Source organism: Anthonomus grandis, chromosome 1 (genome assembly GCF_022605725.1).
Source record: "Anthonomus grandis grandis chromosome 1, icAntGran1.3, whole genome shotgun sequence".
In the NCBI taxonomy this organism is placed as follows: Eukaryota; Metazoa; Arthropoda; class Insecta; order Coleoptera; family Curculionidae; genus Anthonomus; species Anthonomus grandis.
The window spans coordinates 25,749,202-25,762,751 of record NC_065546.1 but is presented as its reverse complement, the minus strand read 5'-3'; the positions used below and the strand labels follow the sequence as shown (position 1 = coordinate 25,762,751).

Here is a 13,550-nt window from a genome sequence, read left to right as displayed (position 1 = left end):
GGTGTTATTTTAGTATGAATACTACACAACTTGTAGGAAAAAAAGTAAGTAAACCAGAAACATGGAAAAATAATATCCGAAAAAAATGTGCCAAAATGGTGAGTGAGTATATTAGCATAAGACGAAAGCATGTTAGCACAAAAACATCGTCAATAAAAGAAATTGTGAAAATAAGTGCAAATTTCAATGAGCCAAATAACAAACTTTCAAATGAGGAAGATGCTAGACAAAAACTGTTTCATTACTACTACGAATTAAATCAAAATAAAAAAAGTATTTATTTCTTAAGCAAGTAACAAAAAAGTTTGATCAAGGGCGGAAAACCAACGAAGGTCCTTCTAGTCGTATCTATTCATTCAAATATTTAATTTATATTTTTTTAAAGTCCAAGAAAAGAAAATACAACTAGGCAAACCATTTTTTTAGGACCACTAAATACTTCTCAAAAACCCATATACAGTGTACATTCTTTTGATCGGGACACTCCAAAAAAAGATATGGGAGGAAAAACTCTCACAAGAAAAATAAATAATGAAAAAAAGCAGGTTGTTTGTTATTAAGCATATAAAAAAAATGTAATCGAATGTCATTACTGTAGACAAAATAGCCAGAAAAATATTTAAAAGCTACATTAACATTTCCAAAAATGTATGATTTATACCGTACATACAGGGTGTTACGGTATAAATCAATATCGGTGCAAATATTTTAAGAGCGTATTGTTGGCGTTTTTTTCAGACTTTTTTCCTATAAACATGTGTCCTAAAATGCACCCTCTGAGAGCTATAGCCTGCGCAAAAGACGATCAATTGCAAAAAAGTTGTGTTTCAGAGTGGCAGCGCAGAGAAATTACGAAAATTTGACTACTATAGTATAGTAGTTTACTACTTGTAGTTTGCTACATAAGATGTAACGACTTTTTGCAAACGACAATGACTTTTTTAAACAGGCAAAACAGGTTAAACGAGAAAGTATTATCTTTTATTTGATTTAAATTGCTAAGGCAGCTCTTGTTTGCCAGTCAATACTGTCCTCTGTAGAATTCATGATATTTTTTAGATGTTCTCGCAGATCAAATGCTGCATTTGTTGATTTATTTCATCATCCATTAGATGAGGAAACAATGTTCTCCTTCTACTTTTCTTTTTTTCTTTAAGTTTTATGGACCCATCCAAACCTCCTCCATTTCTGTGCAGCTTTTTTCAATAGTTACTAATGCCAAATCCCTAGTACTAAAATTTGAGAACATTCCTGTGCACTTGGCCACGCTACGGTGCGCTCTCTGACAGGTGTGGTTTGGTAGATAACGTGCCGAAACACGGCCGAGCTGCGCTGCGGACTCAGTGCGGATATGTGTGTCCCCGACCCTAATATTCACATTCATTTGGTTGTGGAGAACATTGTCAACCATTTGGTTGTGAATATTAGGGTCGTTGTGAATATGAGAGGCACATGGCACAAAAAGAGTTCTTTTAGCCTCTAGGTTTTATAAGAGAACTGAAGCAGATAAATAAAAAACAATCCATTTGCTATTATTTTAATCAAAGAAGAAGAATTTATGGACTATGAAGACTGTTCGAAGCAACTAGTATGATAAGCAACTGTTGAGTAAAGTTTATGCCATTCAGTTTTCTAAATCTGATTTAACAGAAGCATCATTTAAAAGAAGTCATATAGACAATGAATTTGAAAAAGTTTTTGTAAGTTCCTAAATTTACTCGTCCTTGAAGCAAAAAAAAACTGCAGCAGTGAAAACTCCACCTAAAATTTTAACTCTTGCGCCAAAAATTCTTTCAAGCAAGAAAGAAATCTTCAAAAAAAAAATGAATGATATAAAAAACTGATGCCTAGATCGACCAAGATTTTTATAAAGCCCTATTACATCATTTGACTCGTTTTGATTTAAAAATTAAATAAAAACTTTAAAAAAATATTCTCTAGGGTTGTTTTAATACCAATACTTGCTCCTTAAATTGTAAAATTTTTTATAAATGCAGTTTCACAATTTCGCAGTTCTATATTCATTTATGATGTGCAAATTTTAACAGTAGATAAAAATCTATCCAAAATAGTTTGAAACTAAATTTTACTTTAAAAATATTATAAAAATTTTAATAAAATACCAATACCAATTTCAAAGACAAAAAAATACCAATTTTTCCGATAGGTATCATTCATTTTTATATGGAAACTTTGACCTTCAATTTCTCGAAGTGGTTGATTGTACAGATACACCTTTATTATTCTTGGTGCGCGAAATATCGCATCCGTTAATGTAACTTATTTTGGAGTCTCTGAGCTTGGGCCAATAAAAACTTTGTTTTAGATTATAAGTTTTGGGGATCCCGTTGTGATTTTTCTTATATATAATAGTATGTATAATATGTACACTACCCCGCGAAAGTATTTGCCCGCCATGTATTCTTTTTAATATTTTAAATTAGATACAAAAATCTTATCTTCATACCTATATTTAGATTGTATCTCATTTATAAATTGCATATATGCTTAAACAACATACCTATCAACTATGGTTCGTTGAAAAACACTGAGTATTTAAAAATAGTCTTGCAAATAACAAACAATGTAGTGAAAATATACACTTCTTCTAAAAAACTAATCTGTTTACAGCTCGTTTCCGATGAAATTTGAAACATTTAAAGGTGTTTAGTCTTCACGAATTGATTTTGTGTAACATTGGTAAATAATTTCGCTTGCTTATTGACGATTGTTACCGTTTCTTTGCTGGTTTTTCGACATTCTTTAAAATGGCTAAAACAAAAGAGTTATCGGTAGAAACAAAAGGTATTATCATTGGACTTCATAAGGCTGGAAAGACCAACCGTCAAACGTCGACGGATTTGGGAATTCCAAGGCGGACTGTCGATTATAATGTTAGGAAATTCACCAGAGAAGGGACTATTAGCAACAAACCTCGATCGGGAAGGCCAAAGGCAACAAGTTCAAAGGAGGATTTAAATATTATAATTACAAGCAAACGCAATAGAAGGCGTCTATTATATTATATATACCGCCCCTGAAATCACAGCAAAAATCAACAAGGAGCGTAAAAAAGCGGTCAGTGCTTCGACAGCAAAACGGCGACTTTATAATGCTGGTCTTAAAGGACGTTTAGCTGTATCAAAATCGCTACTGAAGGATGTTAATAAGAAGAAAAGACTTGAGTGGGCCCAATCACACAAAGAATAGACCATTGATGACTGGGAGAAAGTTCTCTGGAGTGACGAGTCGAAATTCGAGGTTTTTGGAACGAAGAGGCGAGTTTTTGTTCGCCGTTATGCCAATGAAAAGGTCGCTGAGAACTGTACGGTGGCCTCAGTTAAACACGGTGGTGATTCGGTGATGGTATGGGGTTGTTTCGGAGGATCTGCAGAGGGCGATCTAATTAGAATAGAGGAAATTCTTCGAAAAGAGGGTTACAAAACAATTTTAAGTGACAATGTAATTCCGTCTGGTACTCGAATAATTGGGGAAAACTTCACCTTTCAACATGTCAATGACCCCAAGCACACGTCGAAATTGTGCAAGCAATATTTAGGTCAATTACAAAGGCAACATCTTCTGAAAGTTATGGTAGGGCCCCAAGAATCACCGGACCTCAATCCTATCGAATTACTATGGGATGAACTGGATAGACAAGTGCGAAAATCATGCCCCACATCAAAAGAAGACTTGTGGAGGATCATCCAAGAAGAGTGGCACAAGATACCTCAGGAAACCGAGGCGGACATGTAGATGAATCCAAAATTTGATTTTCTTAAATTTAATTAATTGAAAAATGTATTGTTTATATTAATTTTGTTATAAATAAACCGTTTCATAAGAATAACTGATGCGTTTATTATTATTAGTTATAACTTTAAAACAGTCATATGTGGGCAAATACTTTTGAGCGGTAGTGTATTTAGTTGTTGCTCGTTTGAACGAAAGAGTAAGTTGATTGATAATACCTTACGTTAAATTGATGATAATACCTGGACACGATTATGACGAAATTTTGACTAGGCCAAAAATGTTATTAACTATTTTGGAAAAATCTAGTAGCAAGAGTAGTATTGATTATTTAGGCCAAGAAATAGTGAATATCGAGTTAAACCAGGGTTACAAAAAACCAAAGCCGTACTTTATATGAAAATTCCAACTAATATTAAAGAAATTAGACAATTTCTTGGCCCATCAGGGTATTTTCGTAGGTACATTAAAGATTATGCTCGTGAAGTAGATCCGCTTACTCGTTTATTTAAAAAAAATGTATGAGTGGCCACAGTTACAACAAGCATATTACGTTGAGGATAATTAAACCGGTCAAAGTATTCCCGTGTCAAATAATTTTACTTTGACAAACAATACTACGAAGGTTATTTCAGGTAAAATGGAATTGGCACCTTCGACAATTTTATTTCGCAACTCCTCTAAATTTGTTGGCCTTCTAAATTCATGCTTGTAAATGGTCTGCTTATGGTAACCCCACAGATAAAAGTCATTTGGAGACAACATTGTCGCCCAAAATACCTGCCCAAACATTCAATTTCTGAGGATACTGGGTACGAAACTGAAAACTTCTGTGCTCGTTTTCCTGAGACCAATAACGAACAATAGAAGGATTGTGTTTGCCATCTAATAAAAAAGAAAATATATCAGAAAACAAAATATTTTTTAAAAAATATTCGTTTTCATTTGCCTTTTCCATCATAGTTTCACAAAATTCCATTCTTCGCCACTGGTCTTCAGGAAATATTTCCTGAGTTTTTGAATACTTTTGTACCCATACTTTTTCCAGATACGAGCAACAGTTTTATTGCTCATTCCCAGTTCCTCTCCAACACTTCTAGTGGACCGTGTCGAATCAAGTTCTAGGGTACTGCAAACCATTTCTTCCCGCCGTTCTATATCCTGGACCACTTCAACAGCTGGTTCTTGACGTTTTGTGTGGCATTTTTTAGAAAGAAGACAAAAAGATGTCTCAAAATTTGTAACCACATTTAAAACCGTTTTTGCACAAGAAAATCGGTCTATTCTCGAATGTCACTGAAAACAAATCTCTACATTGTACTGCCGAATTGCCTCCATAAAACCATTTAATTACTTGAACTCTTTCGGAAGGGGTATAAACAGCCATAGTGAAAAAAACACGAAAATAACGCTAAAAAATTATTAATGCAACGTGCAGTAACACAGCAAAGTGAGGTCTGCTGACTCCTGGTTCAAAAAAAAAAACGAAAAATTTCGCCGCCTGCAAGCCGCAACCAAGCGGTGTTGCCATTATTTTGGGTCATACGTAGCTCACGATAACACGATCTGTATATCTTATATATGTCTTTATAAATTATATATTATATATATATTATAAATATATATATGTTAACACATATATGTTAGGTGTTTTGTGTATGTTATGGTCTGATGATGCTCTAGTCGAGCGAAACATGTAACCTTTGTAATTTTATTAAATGTATTTGTGATGCTGTAGGTTTTGTGTTTTTATCTTTTATAAAAGTGTATGACCAGCATCTTTGGGATAATGGATGAATTTTTCGAGTTAACCTATTTCATGGTTTGTGTTGCTAGTGTGTTCAGACATTGTTTCTACAGTCACTTTTATGAGATGTGATAAGACCTTTTAGACTTCTAGATGTTTGGCCAATGTAACAATTACCACGGCTTAAACAAGGGATCTTATAAACTACACCTGAGATTTCTTCTTTAATTGCGTATAAAATATCTATTATTAATTAGTTTTTTTTTGTTAAAGAGAAAAAAGGTTTAAGTTTATTATTTTTATGATATGTTTATTAGATTTAATTATTTTGTCAGAACTTTTATAAAATAATATGTACAAACTCCAAACAACCTAAATATTTCTGCATTGTTTCAACATTGTCTGTACATCAGTGTTTTTCATTTCGAATAATTTTTTTCGGATTAAATTTCACATAATTTTATTAATTGTGTCGACACGACACGACGGCCGTTTTTTGCGTTGAGAAAATGCACCTATTGGAAGTTATAATATTTTGTTGAATAAGCTATCAATTTTCATAAGCGCCGCTCCGACATCGCACGCGTCCTCGTGCGTCGGCAAGCGCCGTTGCTGGTATTACGTCGCTAACATTGCTCCGGTGTTTACCATACCAAAGAGGATTTATTCTAAGTCATTTCAATTTTCCAAAATGCATAGTTACTGGGTGCTTCTTAGATACGTCTGTTATTTTATTATTAGAGCGAAGCTCTTATTATGTATTCGTGACGGACTGATTTTCGGGACCGGTCGGACGTAATTCTAATAACCAAAGTTATACCTAGGACTTATTATTGGTTTTATGGTGATTTTTTTTTCGGGTTTTGACCATTTTATATCCAACCTATGAAAAAATTTCAAAGTCTTTTTCTTCTATCCTGTACTATTTCAAAGTACCTTTAAAAGGTTATTACTAATTTGACTTTTCGACCTCATTTTGGGACAAAATTTTGTTCCAAAATCAAAAAGTGAAATTATTAATAACCTTTTTCATAGGTACTTTGAAGTAGTACAGTATAGAAGAATAAAACATTAAATTTTTTTCATAGGGCCCCTTAAATTTCGATATTCATGTTTCATGCTTCTTTAATTTTCTCCGATTCTATGTTTTTAAAAGGAAGTTCGCCGGCTTGTGTTAATTCGCAAGTTATATTTTTGATTCAGAACTTAACGTTTTAAAAAAGTTTCATTTTATTAAAACGCGCTAAAATTAGGGTGAACAAGTACTAATATATACAGTGCTTTTCTTTGAAGTCCCCCCCCCCCATTTATTTTTTGAACGGATCAAAAAAATTTTTTGAAACTTAGCATAAGTAAATTGGTCTATAGATACTATTTTTCACTGTAAACTAGGTAGTTGTAAATTCCAAGATGGCGGCTGGGCGACATCTTGAGAAAAAATTTTAAATAGAAAGGGGGGGCATTTTAAAGGTCTCAATGAGTACTTTATAACCCTGAAATATTAGACCCATATCTTAACTCGTTTCAAAATGGCGGCCTAATAAAAAAGTATTTTTTTTTATTTTAACGTTTTACATTTTTATGATTTTTGAATAGGTAAAAATCAGTGTACGAAAATAAATGCGTCACTATTTTATTTTGACATAAAAACGACAGTTCTAATTGTCAAAATAACACATAAGCGCCATCTTGAATAAATGCATTAAATAGAAATCTTGTGTTATAGTTTAGTTCAGAGATCTATTAGAATCTTTGATGTACCGCAAATAGTCCGTGTGCCGGTGTTGCTTGTATTGTCACATGACATGCATCTTTAAACCGCAAAATTTTATGTGGAAAGAGTCATAAAGTATTATTCTAAGCGATATTTAATCATTTCATTAAATAAATAAATGTTTTAAGCATTTTTTTAAGAATTTATACATTTGATTCGTAAAATGTGACTGCATGTGCCCACGTACTATTTTGTTAAACGCCTGACCTTAGTCACAGCCACTCAAGCGTGAAAAGTTGCACAGGCCCGGCCTTAAAATTTATTTGTATTTAAAACTTTATTATTCGGGATTTTTGGGTTTAGTTTTATTAAGTTAGAAATTCAGGATAGTTGATAGCAAGATAATATTTAATTTAAATATAGGATTTAAGTACGTTAAATGAGTTTAACCAAAAATTGTAATTTCATAAGTTTAGTTTTTAGCGCCATCAGTCCCTTATAACAAGTCAAGTCTCTTTGCTTTGTAATATGTCAAGTTGGAATAATGTATTGACTACTGTTAACCCACTGCATAGCTTTCATCAAATAGTATTAAACAATTTTAACACTGCTTTTCCTGTTGTCAATATTAAGAAACGAAATAGAAAACCTTGATATACTAAGGGTTTACGAGTATCTGGGAAAAATATGCGCTTCCTTTTTGACATTAGGAAATACGCTATGAACAATGCAACATTTTTAAATTATTATAACAGATACCGCAAGATTTACAGAAACTCAATCAGAATGGCTAAGTGAACCTACTTTCAAAGGAGGATAAATAATTCCTCCAACGGAGCAAAAGAGTCTTGGAAGATTTTAAATGAGCTTAGGGGTAAAAATAATGTCTTGGTTATTCCAAGTACCTTAGATTCCAATGTCCTCAATTCCTTCTACTGTGATATTGCTAGTAACCTTGCAGCCAATCTCTCACAAAAAATAGATCCTAGGAGCTATCTCAGCAATGTGGTAGTAGCCGAATCTTTCTTTTTTGCCCCCACAAGTGTAGAAGAGCTTAAACAGTTAATGGTTAATATTAAGAATAAGAGTTCATCAGGTTGGGATGGGCTTTCTCTTAAAATATTTTCTGTTTTACCTCTTGTTGCTTTGCAAGTCTTGGCCGAGTCAATTAACTTTTCATTTATGTCTGGAGTTTTCCCAGAGTGCTTAAAAAGAGCAATGATTGTTCCTCTTTACAAGGGTGGCGATCGCGACTGTCCTTCTAACTTTAGACCTATAGCGTTATTGCCTACTTTAGCCAAGATAGTGGAACGGCTCGTTAAGGTGAGGATGGTTTCATTTTCAAATAGATTTGGCCTATTGAGTCTTCAGCAGTTTGGCTTTCGTGAGTCTGTGAGCACAAATGATGCTATCTTTAGCTTTCTAGAGCACCTGTACAACCGACTGAATGTTGGTGAAGTTGCAGCAGCGGTATTCTGTGACTTGTCCAAGGCATTTGACTGCATGAGTCACAGAGTGCTGCTGATGAAACTAGAGCTCTATGGTTTCAGGGGAACTGCCCTTGAGTGGTTTCGTTCCTACTTATCAAATCGTGTCCAGGCTGTCAAATTTAATGGTGGTATGTCTAAGGAACTTAATATAAATGTGGGTGTTCCGCAAGGATCAGTACTTGGTCTTTTAATTTTTCTCATTTATGTGAATGATCTGCCACAACTGCAGGTAACTGGTGTGCCGATGATACCACCATCCTCTGGCACGACTCTGATGTTTCTCAAATAGAGGCCAATATACGTGCAGATTTGTTAAAAATAAAAGACTGGTGTGATGCAATTTTTTTGACATTTAATGTTTCCAAAACAAATATCCTTAAATGTAATACAAATGATATATGTTTAAATAATGAAGCCATCAATATGCCACCGTTCAGTAAGTTTTTGGGTCTTTCCATAGACAAGTTCCTTAAATTTGAAGACCATATTGTGAATGTATGTAGAAAAGTCTCATCAGGCTGCTACACCCTAAGGGTTATTGCCACCAGTCTTAATTTCTCCATCGCCAGATCTGCATACTTCGCGATTATCGAGTCGCACCTTCGATATGGAATTTGCTTTTGGGGTTCATGTTCAAATTCACTTTTTAGTTCAGTGTTTGTACTCCAGAATGGGGCCATTAGATATCTATGTGGGGCCAAGCCTCGTGATTCATGTCGCCCGCTTTTTGTAAGTCATAATATTTTAACCCTGTGTTGTATTTTTATTGTGGAAACAGTTTGCTTAGTTTTTAGAAAATATAAACAGGAACTCCACTTAGGAAGCCACTATAATACGCGACAAAACTATTTGTTGAGGCTACCCATTCCTCATTTTGAACTTGTCCGTAGCTCTATCACATATGGAGGTAGAAAGCTGTTTAATAAACTTCCACTAGAAATAAGACAACTTAAGACTGAAAAAAGCCTACGTACAAGGAAGAAAATATTTCTTGCTAGTAAAGAGTACTAAACTATGTAGCACCTAAACTATGATGAATTTTTAATGATTAGCATTTAAGTATTTTTCAAATTTTTACTATATAATTTTATTTTATTTTAAATTAGTTTCTCGTTTTTATTCCTTTATTCCAATAGACTACATTATTGGTTTTGTCTACAACTTCTATGTTTATATTGACAATAAAGCATTTTTGAGTTTAATGAGAGAGTAGGTGACAAATTACTTAGGCTTACAGGCCCATTTATTCTGTGGATTAAGGCATTACATAGTTACTTTTTGACACAAAAGTGTAAAATGTTTTGGTTTGTCTTCAAATTTTATATATTTCCTTTTTTTGGGAATTGAGATTTATTTTTACATGGTGGTGATTATTAATGGGGATTGTGGCTGCCATATTCAATGTCCTTAATTATAGTTTTTTTTAATTAATACATATTATGATATATTATTATAATAATATACTCATAAAAACCCCCCATTTCTATATTTAGTACCAACTTCTTTTGATAAAAAGTAATTATGTAGTCAGAAAATTGGAAGTATATTTTTTTAAATAACTTTTTTTTTTTAAATCATCTGGCTGTCTATACTTTATGCCTTTAAAAGACACAAGTTTTACTTATAAAAAAAAAAACACACTTTACATCCTGAACGTATTTATTAATTTGTTTGCCTCGTATTTAGTTATTATGCATATTAGGAGAGATTAGATAAAAATTAATAAAAATAAATGCTTATACTAAAAACTAAAAATCTTATACAAAACACTACATTTTAAGTATACTGGATCCTAAAACTACAGTAAGGATACTAAATACTTTTATAAATTTAACCACTCTTTTGAATCTGGCCCAAAAAGTTAATACAAATTTTGTAAATTCTGTTTTTTTGCCATTGTTCTTTAGCAGTTTCTTCCATTAAGGAAGGAAACAGTTTCTCTGTTGCCGCCATGGATTCCAACTTCATCTCGCACATCAGCATATGGATTCTAAAGCATTACATTATATATACTTTATTGTGTCGCTGAAGGACAAACAGGGGCAGTAAGCTGAAAAAAACAAAACTTTAAACTTGTTTAATTAATAAAAATAGGATTTTCTTACTATGGCAAAAAAGGGACTTTTTTCCAGAGAATGGAGGAAGAAGCAGTCTTCATTGTGTTGCTGAAGGACAACAGGGGTAGTAAGCTGTAAAAAACAAAATTTTAGATTTGTTTTCTTATTAAAAACAGTGTTTTTCTTACCATAGCAAAACAGGGTCAAGGTAAGGAAGGAAACAGTTTCTCTGTTGCCGCCATGGATTCCAACTTCATCTCGCACATCAGCATATGGATTCTAAAGCATTACATTATATATACTTTATTGTGTCGCTGAAGGACAAACAGGGACAGTAAGCTGAAAAAAACAAAACTTTAAACTTGTTTAATTAATAAAAATAGGATTTTCTTACTATGGCAAAAAAGGGACTTTTTCCCAGAGAATGGTGGAAGAAGCAGTCTTTATTGTATCACTGAAGGACAACAGGGGCAGTAAGCTGTAAAAAACAAAATTTTAAACTTGTTTTATTAATAAAAATATGGTTTTCTTACTATGGCAAAAAAAGAACTTTTTTCCTAGAGAATGGAAATCATACATCAATCATAAATGTATCATATCATGTTTCGGCTAAATAATATATGGATCTTTCTTCCTCCCAAATTTTTTTAATTTTCCTCAAATATTCTATACACCACCTGACAATTCCATTACAGCAGCTCTTTTGTTAACCATCTTACGCTTAAATCCAAGTTTTATCAGGTATCTCCGCAAGGTTGAGACTGAGAAATGTTTGTCCCTTGCCGATAAGGTGTCTATATGGTCAGAACCTCATTGTTTTTGTATTTAGAATACACACCTTTCCTTAGCAATTTGGCAATATCCATGTCAAGTCCCTTTGATTGTCCTGCATCTTTCCTTTTTATTCTGTCTTTAATCCTTTTTTTTACAGGCATATTGTACTATAACCCCTGTTAAAGACGCTATTTTTTGCAAAGCACTACAATCATTTGTGAACTGAGTATCATTCCTTAGATTGTTATAGATATTTAGATAAATTTGTTCTTTTAAAACTGCTTGATTTCCTCTGTAGCTTCTACTTCCCTTGCTTCTTTTTGCTTCCTCAATACTAGAAAATGAACTATCAGAACTATGTAAGTCTAAATCACTGCCCAGATCACTCTTATTGTTTTTATCACAAATGTTATTGTCTTTCTTGTACACCCACGGTCTCTATAAGCCCGCACAAACACTTTCCTCTTCATTTGCCAAATTTTCCTGCCTATTTTTCCAGGGTCGAAACATTTTAAGGTCTTTAGGTATAATACCAAAACAAATCCACAAACACAAATAAAAAAACACTGTTCCTCACAGTAAAAACTGCAAAAAATTTACAGGAATACAGGCCAAATTCTAAATTCTTTACTTTCATAAACGTGTAAAAAGCATAACCGGCAAAACACATCAAATAATAACCTCACATGGCCCCCCTCCCAACTATTAAAGCTGATAGACCCATCCAACAACTATTTTAAAGGCGATAGCCGATCCGTAAAGATCTCTTTAAAAACACGACGAAAATAATACAAAAACGGTCCAAAAATTTATTTGGGTACGGCCCCGTAATTCTTAAATTCAGTGGGATAGAGAGAGATACACAATCACTTGCACAGCCTAAAGTAGGAATTGTCAGAACGCAGGTGTTTTATCTTTGTTTAATAGACTGGCTAAAAAGAGGTGACAAGCCTGTGAGTGCTGGAAGTGTTTAAAATATTTTGTAAGATGCTTGGATTTTAGTCCGCGATCAATTTTTTGATATTATTTTCTTGTGATATTATTTTCTTTCTAAAAATTGACATTTTCGAAAAAAAAAATAAAAAATAGTATAAAACATGGGGTTTTACGTATATTTAAAATGATTTCATAGATAGACAATTTAAAATTTTGCCATTTAAACATATATATCATGCAACAATAAATATGACATAGGCGCACGGACTAGTTAGTGCGGCATCTGCGACACATCAAAGATTCTAATAGATCTCTGAACTGGACTTTACCTCATTTAAAAGGTTTTATTGAGTACTTTTAATATTTATTACATGGACTCGGTGGACTCCGTTTTGACCTGTCTAAAAGTAACAGCCAAAAAAATACACTGTTGCGATTTTATTAACGTTTTTAATAATAATATACAAATAATTTATAATTTTTGAATTTTGGATTTAAAGATTAACTTTTTGGTTTCTAAAGACTTACTGAACCGCCCTCGTATGTCACATTTCATGTTAAAGGTTATTGAACATTATTTAGACATTCCAAACGTGAAATGTGAAATGTGACATACGAGGGCGGTTCAGTAAGTCTTTAGAAACCAACAAGTTAATCTTTAAATCCAAAATTCAAAAATTATTAATTAATAATTTTAAATTATTATTATTAAAAATTATTTTAATTTATTAATATTCTTGTTTTTTCAATTTTTTACTGTTTTACTATCTCTTTTAATATGCAACTTTTATAGGAGGTGATTTTTAGTATATTAACTTTGTTTGACGAGCCCTACAAGCAGTTAAAATAAATGACTAAACTTTGAAAATATCCTGGAAATTGTGCGAAAGGTTTTTTTTAATAATTTTCACTCACGCAATACTATATAGTGATATTAGGGATTCCCAATTTTTTGTCTTGCGAAAAAGCCAAGCATTAAAATACATGTTAAATTGGTATTGAATGGTATGAAATTCATAACACTGTAAATGATAATATTAATAAAAATTATATTGTAATAGAATCTTGTCCACGATTAT

The 13,550-nt window shown here is 32.8% G+C and overlaps 1 protein-coding gene and 1 long non-coding RNA gene across 5 annotated transcripts in view; both read right to left on the bottom strand.

The window, feature by feature from the left end:
* LOC126743580 (exostosin-2) overlaps positions 1-13,550 on the bottom strand; it is a 174,985-nt gene that overhangs the window by 124,722 nt on the left and 36,713 nt on the right. The window lies entirely within an intron of this gene.
* On the bottom strand, positions 10,386-13,045 carry LOC126743684 (uncharacterized). 3 transcript variants are annotated; one of them, XR_007662959.1, is made up of 4 exons: positions 11,156-13,045; positions 10,950-11,100; positions 10,810-10,893; positions 10,386-10,754 (listed from the first exon to the last, which is right to left on the bottom strand). It is a non-coding gene; the product is annotated as an uncharacterized LOC126743684 (long non-coding RNA). The 3 variants fall into 3 exon arrangements; XR_007662961.1 differs by having other exon boundaries at positions 10,386-10,893; positions 11,156-11,239; positions 11,295-13,045; XR_007662960.1 differs by having other exon boundaries at positions 10,386-10,893.